Raw genomic sequence first — 23,153 nt, forward strand, 5'->3', positions numbered from 1 at the left:
GATTTTAAATCGAAGTCAATAACAAAAGACAAAGAAGGGCATTATATCATGATAAAGGGATCTATACAAGAAAAGGATACTACATTTGTTAATATATACGCACTCAATACAGCAGCACCTAAATATGTAAAGCAAATAATAACAGACATAAAGGGAGAAATTGACAACACAGTAATAGTAGGGGACTTTAACACCCCACTTACATCAATGGACAGATCAACCAGAAAAAAAATCAATAAGGCAAGAGTGGTCCTGTAAATCAACTATACTCCAATAAAAATTAAAAAAACAAAAACAACGTATTTCTCTATTTCAGTATGTATTTCTAAAGAACAGAAAAAAAAAACATAACCCCAATACTATTATCATCTATAAAAATCATCAATAAAGGTTTTATTTCAACACATTAAGAAATATATATATATAATGGTCCTAAATGACATAATAAACCAGTTGGACCTAACAGATATCTATAGGACATTAGATCCCAAAACAACAGAATGCACACTCTTTTCAACTGCACATGGAATGTTCTCCAGGATAGATCACATGGTAGGCCACAAAAGAAGTTTCAACAAATTTAAGAGGAAAGAAATTCCCTTAAGCATCTTTTCTGACCACATCAGTATGAAACTAGAAATCAGTTACAAGGAAAAAAACGGGAAAAGCACAAACGTGTAGACTGACAACATGCTACTAAAAACCAATGGGTCAATGAAGAAATCAAAGAGGAAGTCAGAAAATATCTCAAGACAAATGAAAATGGAAACACAACTTTCAAAATATCTATCGGACACAGCAGTAGCAGTTCTAAGAGGGAAGGTTATAGTGATACAGGCCTAACTTGAGAAACAAGAAAAATCTCAAATAAACATCCTAACCTTCCACCTAAATGAGTTAGAAAAAGAAGAAACAGCAGAAAGTCAGCAGGAAAAGGAAATAATAAGATCAGAGAGGAAATAAATAAAATAGAGACCATAAACACATCAGAAAAGATCAATAAAATCAAGAGATGGGTTTTGAAAAGATAAAAAATGAAAAAAGAGACATAACAACCAATATCAGAGAGATACAAAAAAATCAAGAGAATACTATGAACTGTTATATGCTCAAAAAATTGTAAAACCTAGAAGAAATGGACAAATTTCTAGAAATTACAACCTTCAGAATGAATCAGGAAGAAATACACAATCTGAACAGACTGATCACTAATAGTGAAATTGAATTTGTAATTAAATAAATAAATAAACAAAAGTCCAGGACCAGACAGCTTCACAGGGGAATTCTACCAAACATATAAAGAAGAGCAAATACCTATGCTTCTCAAACTCTTCCCAGAAAATGAAGAGGAGGGAACACTCTCAAATTTATTCTATGAGGCCGCCATAACCCTAATACCCATACAAAGCCACTCAAAAAAAAAGAAAAAGAAGAAGAAAATTACAGGCCAATATCTTTGATGAATATAGATGCAGAAATCCTCAACAAAATACTAGCAAACTGAATCCAACAATACATAAAAAGAATCATACACCATACTGAAGTGGGATTTATCTCAGGGATGCAAGGATAGTTGAATATCCATCCACAAATCAATGTGTTACATCACATTAACAAAAGGAAGGATAAAAATCACATGACCATCTCAATAGACTCAGAAAAAGCATCTGACAGAATTCAACATCCATTCATGATAAAACTCTCATCAAAGTTGATATAGAGGAAACATATCTCAAAGATGCAGGGTACAAAATTAACATGTAAAAACCAGTTGTATTTCTAAACATTACCAAAGGACAATCTGAAAAGGAAATTAAGAAAGAATTTTATTTATAATAGTATCAAAAAGACTAAAATAATTAGGAATAAATATAACCAAGGAGGTGAAAGACTTGTATACTGAAAACAACAAAACATGCTCAAATATTTAAAGACCTAAATAAATGGAAACCATCCCGTGTTTATGGCCTGGGAGACTTATTGTTAAGATAACAATGCTACCAAAGACATCTATAGATTCAATGGAATTATTATCAAAATCCCAGTCAAGTTTTTTTTCAGAAATAGAAAAACCCATCCTAAAATTCACATCAAATCCCAAGGGGACTCTAATAGACAAAACAGTCTTGAAAAGGAAGAAGAAAATTGGAGGACTCATACTTCACAATTCCATAATTTACTACAGAGCTACAGTAATAAAACAGTGTGGTACTGGTATAAAGACAGACATATAGAAAACTGTAATAAAATTGAGAGACCAGAAATAAACACTCACATATGGTCGATTTATTTTTAATGAGGATTGAATGGGAAAGAATGGTCTCTTCAACAAATAGTGCTGGGCAGGGAGATCAGCTCGGTGCTTTGTGACCACCTAGAGGGGTGGGATAGGGAGGGTGGGAGGGAGACGCAAGAGGGAGGGGATATGGGGATATATGTATACATATAGCTGGTTCACTTTGTTACACAGCTGAAACTAACACAACATTGTAAAGCAATTATACTCCAATAAAGATGTTAAAAAAAAACAAAACAAAACAAATAGTGCTGGGAAAACTGGATATTCACATGCAAAGAATGAACCCAGATGCTTATCTTACACCATACACAAAAATTAACTAAAATGGATTAATGACCTGAATTTGAGAGCTGAAATGATAAAATTCCTAGAAGAAAACATAGAGGAAAATCTTCATGATCACGGATTTAGCAATGTTTTAATAAATATGAGAACAAAAGCATGAGAAACAAACCAAAAAACAGATAAACTGGACCTCATCAAAATTATAAACATTTGTACATTAGAGAATACCATAAAGAGAGCGAAACTATAACCCACAGAATGAGACAACATTTGCAATCTTATATCTGAAAGGAGATTAATATCCAGAATATATAAATGACAACAATTAACAAAACCCCAATTCAAAATGGGCAAAGGACTTGAATTGATGCTTTTTCAAAGAAGATATACGCATGGCCAATAAGCACATAAAAAGATGCTCAGCATCAGTAGTCATTACTGAAATGTAACAAAAACCACAATGAAATACCACTTCACATGCATTAGGATGGCTATTACAAAAAGAAAATCAAAATTACAACTGTTGGGGAGGATATGAAAAAGGGGAACCCTCATGCATTGCCAGGGGGAACATAAAATGGTGCAGGCACTTTGGAAAACATTTTGGCAGTTTCTCGAAAAAGGTTAATAATAGAACTATGTATATACCCAAAATAATTTTAAACAGGAGCTCAAACAGGTATGTGAATTTTCCTAGCAGCATTATTCACAATAGCCAAAACGTAGAAATAATTCAGGTGTCCATCAACACATAAATGAATAACAAATTGTGGTATACGCATACAGTGGATTATTATTCAGTTATAAAAAGGAACGAAGTTCTAATACAAGTTACACATGGACGAGCCTTGAAAATAAGCTGAGTGAAAACAGTACAGAAGTACAAATTTGTATCATATCACTTATATCAGGTTCCTAGAGTAGCTAAATTCACAGAGACAGAAAGTAGATTAGGGGTTACCAGCAGCTGGGGTCAGAGGGAAATGCACAATTATTGTTAATGGGTACAGAGTTTCAGTTTTGGATGATCAAAAATATCTGGAAATAGGTCGTGGCAATGGCTCCACAACGTTTGGAATGTACTTAATGTCACTGAATTTTACACTTAAAAATGACTGAAACAGTAAATTTTATGCTTGGTATATATTACCACAACAAAGAAACAAATTTATAATTCCTTTGCTCTTTACAGTCTGGGTCCTACCTGCCTCTGAAGCCACACATTACAATTCTATCATTATATCATTCAAACCAATGGCAATTTCTTAAAAACTCTGTGGTTTTTCTACAATTTCCTATATTCCTCACCTCACTGAACTCCCCCTCCTTCAGTGTTGTTCTCTTTCTTAACATCTTTTCTTTTATCCTCCACTTCTCACTCCCCACACACAATTCACCTCCACAAGCATTATTAGTTCTTACATAGTCAGCAATAATTTACTTTTAAATTATATTTCCATAAATTATATTTATGTTTTTAATGAATATTTCAACTTAAGAAAAACTCAGGGTGTTGATAACAAAATTAGTTTTGCTACATATTATTGAGAGAATTATGTAGAATGTTTTACTTTTCTGGCAGCCCATTTCTCTTGGAGCTTTTAGAATACTAAAGTTTTATTTGAGAAGTTGAAATGTCTATAAAATATATTATTTTTTCTATATTTTTAAGAATTTTATTGGTTTATTCTCATTTCTTTAAACCAACCCTTTTATCTTTTCCCAGAGCCCTTATCTTTATTTTTGGTTTAGTTTACTTTTGTCCTTTATTCACATTAATTAATATCAAATGTTACAATGAACTTAAACTTCTGGCATTAAATTAAAAGCAAAGTACTTTTTAAACGAACAGAATCAACTCCACAGTCTCAAAGATATGCTGAACTTGAAAAACTGTATTAAATATTCTCTACCACCTTTCAGTTTTTAAAATAGCAAGAATACTGTGTGCACTAATTCGTTTTTAATTTTAAAATGCTCCTCCTTATTCAGCCATTTCATTAGATCACTAGTATCAAGGATTTCATTGATTTATACTTGTAGAAAAAAATGAGACCAAGGCTTCATCTTCTTTTAAATATGTTAGAAGTAAATTACAGATTTTTTTTTTTATTCTTATGAACAATTTCCTGGTCTCAGAAATTTTTAAATTTTAAAAATTTTGAGAAATACCCAAAGTATTACAAATAATATGACTAACATCCTGTATTCACTACTTAAATTATGATATACAGCATTACTAATACAGTTATAGGTCCCTGTTTAAACCTTTCACATAATCATACTCACTCCCCTAACCCAAAGAAGCACCCACTATCCTATATGTAGTTTAAATCTTTTCTTCATAGTTTTACCTCCTAGGGCTTGAAACAGTAATTAGTTTTGTTTTATTTATTTAATGGTATTACAATGTAAGTATCATTTGGCAATTTGCTTTTTTCTCTCTCCATATTGTGTCTTTGATATTCATCCACGTTAATGTGGAGCTCTGCTCATTCATTTTCCCCAACGTATAGTATTCAATTTCTGAATATACTACCTACCCACTTACCTACTGGTGTTCCTTTATGTTGTTTTCTACTATTCACTTTTACACACAAACATCAAATTCTTTACCTACATATTAACCACCCCTACTTCCTGAAACTTTCTATCCTTGAATTCCATCACATCATGTTTGGTCTCCTCTGCTTGATACTCTTCCTGTACTCATCACTTAAATGATGTTTCCTTATGTCCCTTCTTTTTTTTTACCCTGTATACTCTCTTCAGATGTTCTCTTACTCACTCCCATGCCGGGCTAAGTGAAATGTGTATCTCCAACCCTTAATTCTTGTGAGTGGCTACTACGTCTAGAACATTAGTTGACTATCTAAAAAGGGTTATATATCACATTACAATATGTGATAAAATAATATTACCTATGTTTCCAGATTTTATATCCACTCTGTATATCTAACCACCAATAAATACCTCCACCTGATAGCCATAATGGAGGATAGAGGACATTCTGAATTGTATTATCATATAATTTATGATTTAGCGACCAAAACGATTTTTTCCACACAATCCTAGATAAAATTTTAGCTCCTCTAGAAACCCCACTTTCACATATTCTTTCTTTAAAACTTTATAAAATGTCACGGTAGGTGGTTTTCCAACTTTTCATCTCAGAACCCCTGTGCTCTTAAAACATATTAAGGACCCCTACAGTGAAAAAGGCAAATACATCTTATAAAAATAGCTTTGACCTCAGGGACCTCCAAATGAGTGCCTACCACATTTTGAGGGCCACTGGTCTAGGAAACTATTTTCTAGAGATGTCTGTGCTGTATCAGAGAAGTCATTGGAATTCTGCCTGAACAAATGAAATCAACAAATCATTCTCAAAGATTCCTTAGTAGCTACGGATTGAGGTACCCAGGTTGGCTGACTTATAACTTTCTGAGTTTTTTAAACTCAAATCAGCCTTGGTGCAGGGACATGCTTGAAGGTGACGGAGTAAAGATAAATGAGACAGACTAGACCAAAATTATTTAAAAATAAATGAGTTATTTTTTTAAAATATGGTCAAACTTTGATTCCTAAATGCCTTTGTTAGAAACTCCCCTCTTTTAATACAGGTGAATATAGCCAACCTCACAAAATGGGTATTTTTTAACCTCATCATTCTTCTCCACTATTTTGGTAAATGAGAAGAGTCTCTGTTCTCACTTCATCCAGCCAGGAAAGATAACTAGAATTTACTGAGTATTTATAATGGGCATTATGTTAGGCATTTTTACATATACTGTCTCAGTACAGTCTCTGTGGTTCAGAAAGGTTAATTTGCTTAAGGATAGACAGGAAGCAAGGAGAAAAGTGTCATTTACCTAGATCTATCTCATTCCAATGCCCAGACTTTTTTTACCAAAGTCATACTTGTCTGCGTCAGAAAATATGTTTCTTCGAATTAACTTTTCATATATAAATGTTATTCTAAAGACTGAGAATGTTCTTCAGACTTTAGTTTATTTAAACAATAGAAAACTTAATTATCATTAAAAATATTAACTGTAATACATTCTTAATTTCATACAACTCTCATATAGATTAACCATTGGAACACAATTAAGTTTGTATTATTATGTTTCATAAATTAAAAGAGAAAGAAATTTAGGAAGAAGTTAGAAATCTTTTAAGATCTTTAACAATCTGACATAAACCATTATTAGTAATTAGTATATTGGATACAAGCCTTTATTTATAACTATGCCATTTCCCTTATCTGCAGTTTTAATTTGTTTTGTAGTCTTATTTTTAATAAACACTAGTGAAATTCCATTGCATGGACTTCACATAATATAGTTTACAGTAAACATGAAGAACTCATAGATTATATGATAATTTGCCCAGGACTAACATAACTTAACCTCTTGCTGATATGCAAAGAGTGTAATCCATAATTAAATGAGATTGGAGAGTAGTATTTAAATTATCTAAGATAGAAACATTTGTGAATCTCTAAAGCCTTATTTACAAAGATTCTTTTAATATGCTACTAAAATTCTGTTAATCTATTTGCTAAAATAACATGTCAAACACTTTTGTTCATCCATTAGATAAATATTTATTGAGTACTTATTATATGCTAGGCATTACTCCACATGCTAGAGAGAAGGCAATGAACAAAACAGACTTGGTACTTATACTTATGGATCTTACATTCTATCGGGGGATATAGGCAATAAACAAAGAAAGAAATAAGAAAATTTCAATCCAGTAAGTGCTGTGAGGAAAACATAAAAACCAGGATGATGTGTCAGCATGCACAAGATTGGATGGTGCTAGTTAAGCTCTGAGAAAGTACTAACTTTAAGGTCTGATATTAATTACCCTAGTATTTGTATATATTTAAAGAAATAAAGCTATTCTAAAAATAAGCAAAAACTTATAATTCAAAAATTTCTCTATTTTAAATGCCAATTTAATCAACATTTTATTTAAATTAGTGAGATTGTGTATTTCTATATCTCTTGGTCTAGGCTAAAAGTAATCTGAATTTCTCTCTACTGCCTCCTTTCCTTCTTCTTTGACTTTCTTTTATCTGTCTTTCCTACTCCTATAGTATCCCATGTTCAGATAAAGATCAATTATGTGGTCACCCTAGGCACTACCCTAAGCACCTGCAGAAGGAAATACCAATGACAAGGTGATTCATCTTAGAACTCCTCGAATACTTAGGAATTGTAGGTATAAAGTACTGTAGAAGGCAGAGAATTATAAGCTAGCAGATTGCTTATATAGAAAGACTCATAGGTCCTCAGTACAGATAAACAACTACTTATTCTGATGGAGAAGGAATAGGAGAGAGGTATCCAGGTAAAAAGCAGAAATCAGATTATTTAATGAGTTTGAAGAAGTGGTAAAGAGTACTGTGAGAGATTTCACAAAGCTGTAGGAGGAAGTGAGAAAATGTAGCTAGAGTTTGAAAAAAAATTTTTAACAAGGAAAAAATGAGATAATTATGCCTAATAGGAAAAACAAAAAGTTGTGCATAAATGAAGTACACCACTTGGTTCAGCCACTAATATTTACAAGCCCTAAACAATGAAAACACTGAATATGGATTCAATAAAAAAAATGTGATATTAACTATAAAGGGACAGTAGGTAGAAGTGAGGGGAAGTTAAGAGAGCTAATAATATTCTTATCTATCATAATGGGAAGTATAGTAGGTAGAATAACGCCCCAGTGAATACGTTAGCTACGCGGTTTGTGGAATTAAACTTACAGATGGAATGAAGCTAATCAGCTGACTTTAAAACAGAGAATTTATTCTGGATTATCTTGGTGGTTCCCAGTGTAAAATTACAAGGATACCTTAAAAGTGGAAGAGAGATGGCAGTGTGAAGACTAGGCTTCCTGATGTTGCTTGCTTCGAAGTTGGAGGGGGTGATGAACCCTGGAAAGAAGGTGGTCACCAAAAGCTGGAAAATCTCTAAACTACAGAATTGTAAGATAACAACTACTTGTTGTTTTAAGCCATTTATAATAATGTTATGGTAGCTACAGAAAAACTAATACAGAAGTCAACATATAATGTCTAAAATACAATAGAGGGGCTTCCCTGGTGGTGCAGTGTTTAAGAATCCGCCTGCCAATGCAGAGGACACAGGTTCGAGCCCTGGTCCGGGAAGGTCCCACATGCCATGGAGCATCTAAGCCCGTGAGCCACAACTACTGAGCCTGTGCTCTAAAGCCCGTGAGCCACAACTACTGAGCCCACGCGCCACAACTACTGAAGCCCACGCACCTAGAGCCTGTGCTCTGCAACAAGAGAAGCCACCACAATGAGAAGCCCACACACTGCAACGAAGAGTAACCCCCACTCGCCACAACTAGATAAAGCTCATGTGCAGCAACGAAGACCCAAGGCAGCCAAAAGTAAATAAATTTATAAAAAACAAAATAAAAAAATAAAATACAGTAGATACAGCAAAGGGCACAGTATGAAATATGTATGCAAACATCAGAAGAAACAACTACAAGAAAGAAGTTGCTTTTGGAAGCAGCAGGAAAAAAGCAGACGGTTTTTATTGTTGTCATGAGCTATTTTAGCATTGTTTGATTTTTTTAAAAACATGTGAATGCATTACTTCAATGAAAAATAAGAATTAAGTTAAAAAAAGGAAAAACAACATAAACTAAAGACGTTGTACGGTAGAAAATCTGATTGCTCTTCAAATGTTTGCCAGGAGTGACAGTGGAAGATTCAGCTAAGCTGAGCTGTAGCTGATCGTTTCACTGCTTTTATTTTTAGCATTAACCAGCAATTATCTTTCAAACTTTTCTGTTCTCCTCACCTCAAACATATCTGTTATTCCTTCTCAAACTCTAACACTATAAAATAAACAATAGGACTACCAGGAAGAAAGGTCTGCTAATCATGACTTTTAGCAGTAAAACAGTTTATTTTCACTTGCAAGTTAATTGCAGAGAGGTTAACAGAACTCACAGTACTGTATTAACCCATACTATTGACTGGAAACTTGTAGTTAGAGGAATGTGTGGCTGGAGAATATCCAACTTCAGGTCCATGAAATGAGCTCTAAACTCTGGTAAAAATTTGAATGAGGAGAATAACAGTACAAAGATAGTCTGATTTTTAGAGAAAGAGCAGAGTAAAAGCAAAATGCTCTTAGTGAAAACTCCTTGGAAAAAGACCATTCCAAGATAAGATGATCTCCCTTCTCTATAGACTTTTAATATTCACTGGTTATCCCAATTCACTTGTCATGTAATCACATATACTGTCTTATTTTTGTTGTTTCTGGTGTGTGTGCGTGATATTTTCACAATGCATTATATTTAGCAGGAACAGTCCTACCTTTTTTAAAAAAGATATTCCATTCAGTATTTAGCACTCTTGTAAGCAAACATAAGGCACTTTATATATAACTTGAACAAATAACATGGAGACGTTTTGCACTGAGAAAGATGAACAATTAAGGATGGAACCTGTTAATTCTCTTTGATTTCTCTCTATTCCTATGTTTTCCCTGCTCCCTGCTAAGTGGTTCATCCAGGCTTCCTGCTAAAGCTAATTTAACATTCTGACAATTTACCTTAGACTTTATAAGCTACTGAAGTTATAAATCTGAATAGCACTGAAGCAGCATATCCCTATAGCATTCTTTATAGTTCAGCAACATGTATTTGTAATAGCATGGAAATTCAATAAAACGCTTTAAAAAAAAAACCCAAAGGTAGTTTCAATAAGATTATAATTTTAATTGGCTTATCTACATTTTTATGCTCTGTTGAAAAAAAAATCTGCTAAAACCACCGGAGTGGCTGTCAACTGGCAGCGATTTTGCTCCCTGGGGACATTTGGCAATGTCTGGATACATTTTCATTAGTTACAGCTTAGATGATACTACTGACATCTAGTAGGGAGAGACCAGAGATGTTTAACATCATACCATGCACAGGAGAGCCTCGCACAACAACTATCCAGCCCAAAACGTCAATAGTGCTGAGACTGAGAAACCCTACATTAGAGGAATAGAGAAACCAAATAGAAAATGAGAAAACATTTTCTTATAAGTATCTACAGTACTACAATATATTTATCATGGATTCTGATACAGATGAAGGTCTATTAGTTATGTCCCAGGCTGTCTTTCCAACATACTAATTTAACAGTAACAATAAATACATAGTTTCATTTATTTAATTCAAAAAATTTAATGAGCACCTATAATACACAAAGCATCATACTGTGTACTGAAGAGAATACAAAAAAAAAAAGTTTAGAACATGAAGTAGTTTAACTTATCATCATTGTCTATCAGGAACTGCCAAAATAGTTAGGGGAATGTGAGATAATTAAGTACAACAACATATAATTAAACTTAAAATGAATGATACAGACAATGAGAACTATCAAACAGTAGAATACAGAATACAGAAAAAAAATCAGGGTATACTAGAATGGCTACTCAAGACCTGACAGAGAAAAAAAAAATTTATTTAGGGCCTACAGTCGTTTGAATTTAGATAGGTAGAGATAAAGAAGAAGAGTACTTCATGTGAGAAGCACAGTATGAATTAAGGTAGAAAGGAGCTATACAGATCACCTAGAGCAAAAGTTGGATGTTCAAATGAAGTAGTCTATAGGGTTGGAAAGACACAAGGGGGCAGGACCAATGAGGTCTTAAGTGTTAGGCTAACAGCCATTATTATGAAGGCAATGAGGAGCAACTGACATTTCTTTGATGAGAGAAATAACATATGAAAGTAGATTTAGGAAGTGTATTAGTCAGGGTTCCCCAGAGAAACCAACAGGATATGGATATAGATATAGAGATAGAGATCTGTTATAAGAGTGGCCTCACATGGTTACGGAGGCCAAGAAGTCCAACAATCAGTCATCTGCAAGCCTGAAAACCACGAAAGCAGGTGGTATCATTCAGACGGAGTCTGAAGGCCTGAGAACTCAGGCGCCACTGGTGAAAGTCCCAGAGTCCCAAGGCCCAAGAACCAGGAGCTCTGATGTCCGATGGCAGGAGAAGATGGCTATCCCAGCTCAACAGAGAGAGAATTCACCCTTCTTTGGCCTTATTGTTCCATTCAGGTATTCGGTAGATTGGATGATGCCTGCCCACATTGGTGAGGGGTGACTCTTCACCCAGTCTACTGAGTCAAATGCTAATATCTTCCAGAAATACTCTCACAGATACAACCAGAAATAATGTTTTACCAGCTATTTGGGCATTCCGTAAGCCTGTCAAGTTGACAAATAAATTAAACCATCATGGGAAGATTAGTCTGGAAACAGTACTGGAGCATGAGGAAGAGTGCTTCCAGAAACATCAGAAAAGAGATAACTGTAATAATTCATGTATGTGATAATGAAGGTCTGATTTAGAAGAAAGAATAGACTACAGGCATACCTCAGAAATACTGTGGGTTCAGTATCAGACCATGGCAATAAAGTGAATATTGCAAACAATTTATGGTTTCACACAAATTTATGGTTTCCCAGTGCATATAAAAGTTATGTTTACACTATACTGTAGTCTATTAAGGGTACATTAGCATTATGTCCACAAAAACAATGTATATACCTTAATTTAAAAATGCTTTATTGCTAAAAAAAAAAAAAAAAAACCATCGTCTGACAATACAGTGTAGCCAAAATCTTTTAATCTATAAAAAAACACAATATCTCAGAAACACAGTAAAGTGAGGGATGCCTGTAGAAAGAAGCAGGGAACATTAAATTAAGGAAGAACAGTCAGGACTTGGTTTTCTTTTTTTTTTTTTTTTAAAAAAAGGAAGAGTAAACATTTTGCACTTAAGAGTTTAATGAAAGTTAGAAACACATAGTTCAGATACGTCTGCACAACACCAGACAGAGAATCAAAAAACCCTAGCTTAATAACAGCTCCATTTACTAACAATAAGTTACAAGACTTTAGGTAAACTGGTTAATCTCCCAGATTTTATTATTGGTAAAATAAGCAAAATTGTGAGCAACCTGCCTACCTCACATCTTTGTTGCCAGAAGCAAATTAATTAATATATATACATATACCTTATAAAGTCTAAATGCTATAGAAATTGATTATTACTGTCATTTAAGGAAAGCTGAAACAGTATCTGATTATTTTAATAATTATAATAAACATGGACTTACTAAGATGATGATCTTAAAATGAGTAAAAATTTACCTTATTTTTAATTTACAATGATTAGAACCTAAAACTCTAACTCCAGGCTTTTGTATAAAATTTTATTTTGCTTAGCTATAGCTTATTTTCTCTATTTTGACACTCTGTTATATATATTTCTGAATACAGAAATGACCTTCAATTACATGTATTTTCTTATTATAAATTTATACAAAACAGATGATATGGAAATACTATAGTATAGTGGGAAGAGCACTGACTTTGAAGAGATAATATTAAAAGGAAAAGACAAAATATAAAGTTCTCCAATAACTCTATATGCAATATTATGGTCACATATTTGAAAAATATAAAGGAAATAAAAGATTTCCTAGGAGAATATGAATTCTAAAAATCGATACAGGAGGAAGTTTATAAGTTTTTTAAAACGCCAGCAACAATGAAGAGATTAAAAAAACAGGTAATATCCAATTCTAAAAAGGCATCATAATCAGAAGCAAGATGGTTTTCACATGTGAGTCTTATAAAACAGTGAATTAATAGATAATTCCTATGCTATACAAACAATTCCAAAGCATTAAAAATGATGGAAAGCTGCCCAACATATTCTCTAAAGCTAGCATCAACTCAGTATTAAAACCAGGTTAATGTCTTTTTAAAATGTAGATGTAAAAATCCTAAATAGACTCTAGTAGTGTATTAAATAAATAACATATCAAATAACATGTTGAAGTAAGGTTTACCTCTAGAGTAGGGTTCAATGTAAATTAAAAAACATAAAACCATCTCAACAGATACTGGAAAAGTACTTGATAAAATTCTATATACACTCTTGATTTAAATAAGCAAAATCTAAAGCTTCAAGTAAACTAGGAATAGAAAGAAATTTCCTAAGGGGATATACAAGAAATCAAAAGCAACATTTACTCATACTAACTGGTGAGAAGTCTCATACTAAATGGTGAGAAGTCAGAAACCATCTCACTAAAATAAGTCAGGAAAGCATACTATCTTCAGCTGTAATTAAATTCATATTAAAGGGCTTAGTAGAATAAGTAAGCGTTGGAAGGTTAACAAGCAAAACTCAAAATACCAATAATGACCAATTATAAAATGTAAGAGAGAATAAAAGGACTATGTTCACCACAGGAAATATACAAGCAGATGCGCGCACGCGTGTGCACACACACACTATCTATATATAAAGCTAATGAGAAATTTGAAGAATCTGCTCTTTAACCAAAGAAAGCTGTATGTGTGTAGACATAACACATAACTGTTTTTAAAGGCACTGCTTTCAAATTCAAAGTTCTTCCAGACACCTAAAGGTTGATCCCCAAAGTCAGAGGTTGGGTTGCAAACTTATAGCCTAGGATGAATTCAATCTTCGAAGGTGATTTCTTTGGACATTTGTATGTCTGTTTGTTTATGTGAATGCCTTTAATCATGAATGAACTCTATAGGTTAACAAAGTTCTCCTAACTCTCCCTATTGTCTTATATAGGAACTTAGAATGTTTATAATACTTCTCTGGAAACTGAAGACATTTGAGTTTGCAGGTCTAGATTTTACTACATGTCAACTTGAGTGTACAATTTCTGAGGACATTAAAACATTATATTTTTATCTTCTGCAGAACCTAATACAATTCCTAGAAAACAAATGCTCAATGAATATTTGTTGGTTTATTGATTTTTGAATGATTTGGGGGAGATTATAAAGCACATTTGTGCTAGAATAATTGTGGATATAATGTCCAAAATAACTATAGAGTTTACACATTTAAAGTATTAAAACATTTGCTTCTAAATTCTTTTTGATTGCCTTTTATACATGTTTGCTACAAGATAAACTCTAGGCATTTGGTTATAGGCTTACACTCATAATCTAATGATATGGGAAAGGAATAGTGTAGTTCAAATTCACTATGATAAGCATTAGTAAACATACATGCTCTTGATTAAAATTAGGCAATTTTCAAAGAATGTCAACACATCATAGCAAATGAACTTGCTACACAATGGGAATGATAAAGTCTTATAGGAAGTTTCCTAGTGAGAATACAGAAGTTAAGAAATATCTTTTCCTCCTGGCAGCCTACACAATTCCATTTCCTTTTCCACAAATAGTGTTAGTACAATTGGACATCCATATGCAAATAAAAAAAATTTGATTTAAACTTCACACCTTACACAGAAATTAACTAAATGTAAAATTATAAAATTTTGTAAGAAAATACAGGAAAAAAAATCTTTGTGACCTGGATTTAGGCAAAGAGTTCATCAAAATTGAGAACTTTTGCTCTGTGAAAGACATTTATGAAAAGACAAACTACAGATTGGGAAACATACTGGCAACTCACAAATCCAACAAAGGGCTTGTATATATCTTTACAAAGAATATATAAAGAACTCTCAAAATTCAACAGGAAGAAAGCAAACAACTCAATTAAAAATAGGTAAAAGATTTGAATAAACACTTGACCAAAGTTGATATACAGATAGCAAATAAGCACAGGAAAAAATGTTCAACATCATTAGCCAATATGATAGTGAAATAAAAACCACTACGAAATACCACTACATACCTCTCAGAATGGCTAAAATAAAAGATACTGACAACAGCAAGTTTAGATGCAGAGCAACTAGAACCCTCATATATTGTTGGTGGGAATGTAAGGTGGTAGAGCAACTTAGGAAAACAATTTGACAATTTCTTAAAAGTTAAACATAATAACTTGTTTATAGAAAAACTTATACTTGAATGTTTACAGCAATTTTATTCATAATTCTTTCAAAACTAGGGCTATTTCACATAAAAACAGGGGTTTCAGATTTTCATTAAAAACCACAAAACCCTAAAACTAAAAGATCTGGCAGCATGGGTCCCACCTTAGGACAGGACAACACTAGCTGATAATGAATAGCAACTTGTCTATGTACAGGGCATGCCACAGCTCTGCCTCCCGTCATACAGTGAATGCATATGCATTGACATCTGGCCCATTTCACTTTTGTATATTACTTGCCTAGTCTTTTGTGGCAGAACCGAACATCAAAAATTTGTGTTCCTCCCACCACAGTGTCAGATATATTGCCACATAGTGGCTGCCTAGTCAGGAACTACATTTTCCAGTTCCTTGGATCCAGATGTGACCACATAACAAGTTCTCAATAACTGAATGTGAGCAGAGTGATCTTTTTGACTTCTAGGCTGGAGTTATTAAAAAGTGGACTTTTCCCTCCTTTACCATCAGGACGCAACAGTCTCCAAGGTCTTAAGGGATGATGAAGCCACAAGATGAAGAAGCGAGACCAGCTCCAGACATAGAGAAATATTCACATTGGACTATTACATGAAAAAGAGGGCTTCCCTGGTGGCGCAGTGGTTGAGAGTCTGCCTGCCGATGCAGGGGACGCGGGTTCGAGCCCTGGTCTGGGAGGATCCTGCGTGCCGCGGAGCAGCTGGGCCCGTGGGCCACAACTGCTGAGCCTGCGCGTCTGGAGCCTGTGCTCTGCAGCAAGAGGGGCTGCAATAGTGGGGGGCCCATGCATCGTGATGGGGAGTGGCCCCCGCTTGCCGCAACCGGGGAGGGCCCTCGCGCAGAAACGAAGACCCAACACGGCCAAAAACAAATAATAAATAAATAATAAATAAATTTAAAGAAAAAAAAAAAAGAAAAAGAAATAAAACTTAAATTAAATCATTGAAATTTTGGGTTTATTTGTATAGAATCTAGTGTTACTCTAACTCTGTGCTGTCCAAATAGGGTAGCCATTAGCTACATGTGGTTATTTAAATTTATTAAAATAAAATATTTTGGTTTCTCAGCTATACTCATTCATATCAAGTGCTCAACAGTCACATATAATTAGTGGCTACAGTACTGGACAGTACAGGTAGAATATTTCCATCTTCACAGAAAGTTCTATTGCATAGAGCCACTCTAATACATTCCTATAAGCACCTGAGTTTGTGACTCCTGATTTAGGACTTGAAACAAAGAGAAACATAATATTCTTGTCAATTTTAAATGATTATTTAAAACACTATTAACATCTGTATGACATTTATAGGTTAAGAAATACTTTCACATGCATTATCTAATTTGGTGCCCTAAAACCAACTTTTTGAAGTTGGTAAGCACAAATTTCACCTTTCATCCATAGGAGCATTTTCCATCAACAGATCTTTCTGGTTGTGAAGGTAAAATTTAATATAAGAAATACATACTTGACATAAAAATACAAAGAAAAATATTTATTACTGAGACCAACTTAAAATATCTAAAACAAATAAGGGTAGGAAGAGTAATGTCTTTGTTACTACTCTTATTTATTCTATTTCAGTAAGTATTAATGATTTTCATAATTACTTGTTATACAAAAAGAAAAAGCACTTCAGAGTGGAAATAAAATTCTGAAATTCCCTTTTAGATCCATTTTGGCTTCTTTAGGATGAAGACATATTTGTGATTTAGAAGAAGAAAATGCTTTGTTTAGTTGAGATTTTTTTCAATGGGTAAATAAATGGGTGTTGACTTCCCAGAAAAAAACCAAAGTATTTGATCTCTAGATAATTAAAAGAAAATTTACTAGGTTTTTAAATTCTCAAATAACATAATTCTCTTGCCTTTTGTGGTCAAATTCACTTTGGAATTCTAATGATTTTCTGAATGCTGGCTTATGTTCACAACCCGACTCAAAAAAAGGTGCAGCCCTTTTCTTCTTGTTCTCTCTTCACTCATTGTCATGATTAAATTGCTGGTCACAGTCATGCAAATAAACATTGTTCAAGCATTTATAATTATAGCACTTGAACACTTAGAATCATCAGGGATGCAGCAATAGAATGAGATAAATCTTTTCTCCTACACAGAATCTTATATGAGGTTAAATGACAAAGACAGTAAGTACCTAAAAGGGGACTTCTAGGATTTCTATGAAAAGGTTTATGTATCACTGACTCATACTGTAATTGACTCAGACAGCTGACACAACCTTCCAAATTAGTGATTTTTTTGAAATTTTGAGTACTTTCACTTTTCACGATCTATGAAACCATCATCTTTTCTTCTCATACTCCAGTGGAAAACTTAAAGCTGACCAAGAAATGGTAATTATGAGTATAATATAAGAACCTGATGATATTCCCCTTTATTTTTCTTTTACTAATACTTGAATATGTTTCCTGGGAAAAAAAGTTTTCCTTTTCATGTACATTCAATAATCCCATCCTCTAAATATGGCATATTTGGTTTACCTTCAGTACTTCATGGTTTTAAAAAAAAATTGCACAATATGATAGGGATTCAGCAACATGAGACAGCAAGAAGTTGGTGACTACCAACAGAGGCACAATGTATAGGCTCAGTGAGAAGAAGGTGAGAAATAGCCACATGGAACATGATGCATTAAAAAAAAAAATGCTATCCTAGGCCATTAACAGAATTTATAGAGCTAACTTTCCTCTCAAAAATTAAACATATCCTCCTTCTATATTTTACTATAGTGTCAAATTTTTTGCTAACTCAGTAACATTTCCTTCTAGGTGTTTTTCTACAAATTACACACTTGGAATTGGAGGCAGCCATAATCATCCCTACAATTCCCTTCAGGAATTGTGTACAATTCCTGAAGTTGCTTCAACTTCCTGACGTCCTAAATGTTAGCAGTAAAACTAAGATCTAACAAAGGTCTTACTTGACTTTCATTCCAGCCTTTCAACAAGTTCTATAAATTGCTAATTCTAGTAAATCACTTCCTGCTTGAAAAAGCCAGGGTGATTCCTCTTTTCCTGGTTGAATCTTGACTGATACAACTAACTAATCAAAAGCTAGAAAACTGACACCAAGCTAAACTTCTCCAACGTGGTAAAGGGAAAGAAATAGGCAATAAAAGGGAAAATCACACTGAGTGAAAAAGGGAATATTTAGTACAGAAAATGAAAAATAAATTTCTATATTTAAAACCATAAGAAATCTCTGAAGTTATGAAGATTCTTTCAAAAACACTATTTAAAAAGCATGGTGTTTAAGTATCTGACCAAAACATTTATGCAAGATAACAGACAGACTTTTATAATGGCAATGGATTTTTCCCCAATTAATCAAAAGTCTCATATTTTCACTATTCTTCATGAAACAAAAACATGTGAATAAACCATTGAATAAATTTACTTTCTAATGTATAGTCTATTCTTTTGCTGTTTTAATGATGAATAATGGTAACCACCTGCTACAACTGCAAAAATAAACCTGCAGCAGCTCTACCATGTCCAGCTATTTTTATTGGAAAGGAAAAAGTGGGCATTGTCAACCGAGAGCATTCTAGTAATATAAATTTTCTCCTCTAAACTACTTTTGTTATTAGAAATATTTTTATTTCCTTATATTAGGTTAAAAATTAAAATTCAAAATTTATCTCCTATTAGATCAGATTTACATAGTTTCACATTTTCCTTCTGTTAAAACTAAAACTCAGCTGAAGAAAAGAATTGTAATAAACTTCTACTTCAAATACTCATATATAATTCATTTCTAATAGCTTAGTTTTAAAGTAATTTCTGGGATATTGGCAAAGATGGCAGAGTAGAAAGACCCTGAGCTCACCTCCTCTAACAGGCACACCAAATTTAAAACTAAAATCAACAACCATTAATTTAAAAGACAAGAACCTACTGGAAAAGATTGATAACAAAGACATAAAAAAGGAATCACAAGGAGACAGACAGGAGAGGCAGAATCATGATATAGTCAATTCCCATACCACTGAGTGGGTGACCTACAAACAGAAGAACAAGTACAAATAGCAGAGGTTCTCCCAATGGAGTGAGGGGTCCAAGCCCCAAGTTGGGCTCCCCACCCCAGGTGTCCTGCACCATGGTGGGCCCCCCAGAGCATTTGGCATTGAAAGCCAGTGGGGATTACTTTCAAAAGTCCCAAAAGGCTGGGGTAGATAGAGACTTCACTCTTAAAGGGCACACTCAAAGTCTCAAAAGCTCTGGGATCCAGGGCAGAAGCACTAATTTGGAAGGAGCCTGGGTCAGACCTACCTGCTGATCATGAAGAGTCTCCCGGAGAAGCAGGAGGCAACTGCAGCCTACCCTGGGGACTTAGACGTTGGCAGCAACCATTACTGGGAGCTCGTTCTACCATGTGGACACTGGTTCTGGCAAGCACCATTTTGGAATCCTCCCTCTAGCAGGATCCAACCCTGTTCTAGCTCAATAAGCTGTAGGCAGCAGTGCGAAAGACACTTCAGGCTAAGCAATTAAATGGACAGGGATACAGCCACACCCACCAGCAGACAGGCTGCCTTAAGACCCACTCAGCCTTCAGCTTCCCCTGGACACAGCCCTGCCCACCAGAGAGCCCAGAACCTGTCCCCACAAACAAGTGTACAGGCACTAGAACCAGGATCGACAGGCCCTCCAGCCAGAGACTTCAGGACCCAGTTCCATCTACCAGTGGGCAGGCATCAGCCCCAGAATCCCCTGGGCCCCAGCCCCACCCTCCTGCAAGCCTGCTCTAGCCTTGGTACCAGCCTCACCCATCAGGGGGTAGATACCAGCCACAAGAAAATCGGAGCCTTGCAGCCTGTAGATGCAGCCCACGCACCAGCAGGCCAGACTCTGCCCTGGAACCGATATTACATAATGATCAAGGGATCAATCAAAAAAGAAGATGTAACAATTGTAAATACACACACACCCAACATAGGAGCACCTAAGTATATAAAGCAAGTATTAACAGACATAAAAAGAAAAACTGAAAGTAACACAGTAATAGTAGGGGACTTTGACATCCCAGTTAGATCAATGGAGAGATCACCCAGACAGTAAATCAATAAAGAAACACTGGCCTTAAATGACACATTAGACCAAATGGACTTTATATATACACACACACACACACATATACATATATATATATATATATATATAGACAGAAAGAGAACATTCCACCCAAAAGCAAGAGAATATACATTCTTTTCAAGTGCACATGGGAACATTCTCCATGATAGATCACATGCTAGGCCACAAAACAAGCCTCGGTAAATTTAAGAAAATTTAAATCCTATCAAGCATCTTTTTCGACAACAGTGTAAAAAGACTAGAAATTAACTACAAAAAAAAGAAAACCTGCAAAACACTCACATACGTGAGGCTAAAAAATATGCTACTAAACAACCAATGGATCCCTGAGGAAATCAAAGAGGAAATCAAGAAATATCTGAAGACAAATGAAAATGAAAACACAAAGACCCAAAATCTATATGATGCAGCAAAAGTATTTCTAAGAAAGAAGTTTATAGCAATACAAAGCTTACCTCTGGAAACAAGAAAAATCTCAAATAAAGAACCTAGCCTTACACTTAAAGGAACTAGAAAAATGAGAACAAACAAAACCCAAAGTTTGCGGGAGGAAAGAAACCATAAAGATGAGAGCAGAAATAAATGAAACAGAGACTAAGAAACAGTAGAAAAGGTCAACGAACCTAAGAGCTAGATCTATGAAAAGAGAAACAAAATTGATAAACCATTAGCCAAACTCATCAAGAAAAAAAAGAGAGGGCCCAAATCAATAAAATCAGAAATGAAAAAGAAGTTGCAACCAACACCACAGAAATACAAAGGATCGTACGAGACTACGAACAAGTATATAATACATGACAATAAAATGTACAACCTAGAAGAAATGGACAAATTCCTAGAAATGTACAATCTCCCAAGACTGAACCAGGGAGAAACGGAAAATATGATCAGAGCACTTACCAGTAATGAAACTGAATCAGTAATTTTAAAACTCCCAACAAACAAAAGTCCAGGACCAGATGGTTTCACAGGTAAATTCTACCAAACATTTAGAGAAGAGTTAATACCTATCCTTCTCAAACTATTCCAAAAAACTGCATAAGAAGGAATGCTTCCAAACTCATTTGAGTGTGCCCTTTAAGAGTGAAATCTCTATTAACCCCAGCCTTTTGGGACTTTCAAAAGTAATCCCCACTGGCTTTGTATGAGGCTAGTATCACCCTGATACCAAAACCAGAAAAAGATATCACACAAAAAAGAAAATTACAGGCCAATATCACTGAAGCACACAGATGCAAAAATCCTCAACAAAATATAGGCAAACCAACTCCAACAACACATAAGAAGGATGACACACCATGATTAAGTGGGATTTATCTGAGAGATGCAAGGATGGTTCAATACCCACAAATCAATCAATGTGATACATGGTATTAACAAATTGAAGGGAAAAAAATCAGATGATCAGCTCAATAGATGCAAAAAAAAGCTTTCAACAAAATTCAACATCCATTTATAATAAAAACTCTCCAGAAAGTGGGCATAGAGGGGACATACCTCAAAATAATAAAGGCCATATACTCAGTGGTGTAAAACATCATACTCAATGGTGAAAAGCTGAAAGCATTTCCTCTAAGATCAGGAACAAGACTAGGATGACCACTCTCATCACTTTTATTCAAAATAGTACTGAAGTCCTAGCCACAGCAATCAGACAAGAAAAAGAAATAAAAGAAATCCAAATTGGAAAGGAAGAAGTAAAACCATCACTGTTTGCAGATGGCATGATACTCTTACATAGAAAATCTTAAAGACGTCACCAAAAAAGCACTAGAGCTCATCAATGAATTTGGTGAAGTTGCAGGATATAAAATTAACAAACAGAAATCTGTTGCATTTCTATAAACTAACAACAAACTGAGAAATTAAGGAAACCATCCCATTTAAAATCGCATCAGAAAGAATAAAATGCCTAGGAATAATGCTGCCTAAGGAGGTGAAAGACCTGTACTCAGAAAACTCTAAGAAACTCATGAAAGAAACTGAAATGACACAAACAGATGGAAAGATATACTCTTTAATACAACGATTAAAAGAGTAAGCAACGGAAACTCACTTTAGCAATATTCAGGGTTATCTGTGGGATACAAAGAGATGGTTTTTGGCTCCACGAACTTTATAATCTTGATAGAGAAGCAAAACATATGTAATCATGTAAATTACATATATATATATAATCGGCACATATATGTTATATATGTGTGGCTTATATATTATATATGCAGATATTATGTAAATTATTTGCATGCTATAATATATAAAATGTTAATATATTTTACTTTATATTAATGTATTTTGTGTATTTTCTCATATTTTCTCATACATATGAGAAAAAAGTCACATATATGAGAAAATATGAGGAAAAACTATTTTAAATATAAAATATGTGAATGAAGGAATTACATTGCATACTACCTGCACACAGCAAAATTTCTTAAAAGGTCTTTTTGTCAATCTCTAAGGGAAGAGAGTCATATCTCATTTAACTGCAATCTCTCTCCTTTCTCTCTAAAACT

The 23,153-nt window shown here is 34.2% G+C and overlaps 1 protein-coding gene and 2 long non-coding RNA genes across 16 annotated transcripts in view; 1 reads left to right on the forward strand and 2 right to left on the reverse strand.

Moving 5' to 3' along the window:
- The window catches only part of LOC309626220, a 44,920-nt gene extending 26,553 nt beyond the window's left edge, over positions 1 to 18,367 (reverse strand). The window contains exons 1-2 of the long non-coding RNA XR_014243042.1: positions 16,456 to 18,367; positions 1 to 16,135 (exon numbers count right to left, since the gene is read on the reverse strand). The exon at positions 1 to 16,135 is cut by the window's left edge and continues 26,553 nt beyond it. This is a non-coding gene — a long non-coding RNA (uncharacterized lncRNA). The remainder of the gene's footprint in view (positions 16,136 to 16,455) is intronic.
- The window catches only part of GPHN (gephyrin), a 611,785-nt gene that overhangs the window by 421,472 nt on the left and 167,160 nt on the right, over positions 1 to 23,153 (reverse strand). The window lies entirely within an intron of this gene.
- LOC309626235 overlaps positions 1 to 23,153 on the forward strand; it is a 1,141,377-nt gene that overhangs the window by 30,365 nt on the left and 1,087,859 nt on the right. The gene's annotated exons all lie outside the window — the stretch shown is intronic.

Source organism: Balaenoptera borealis (genome assembly GCF_965194805.1).
Source record: "Balaenoptera borealis genome assembly, chromosome: 3".
Classification (NCBI taxonomy): domain Eukaryota; kingdom Metazoa; phylum Chordata; class Mammalia; order Artiodactyla; family Balaenopteridae; genus Balaenoptera; species Balaenoptera borealis.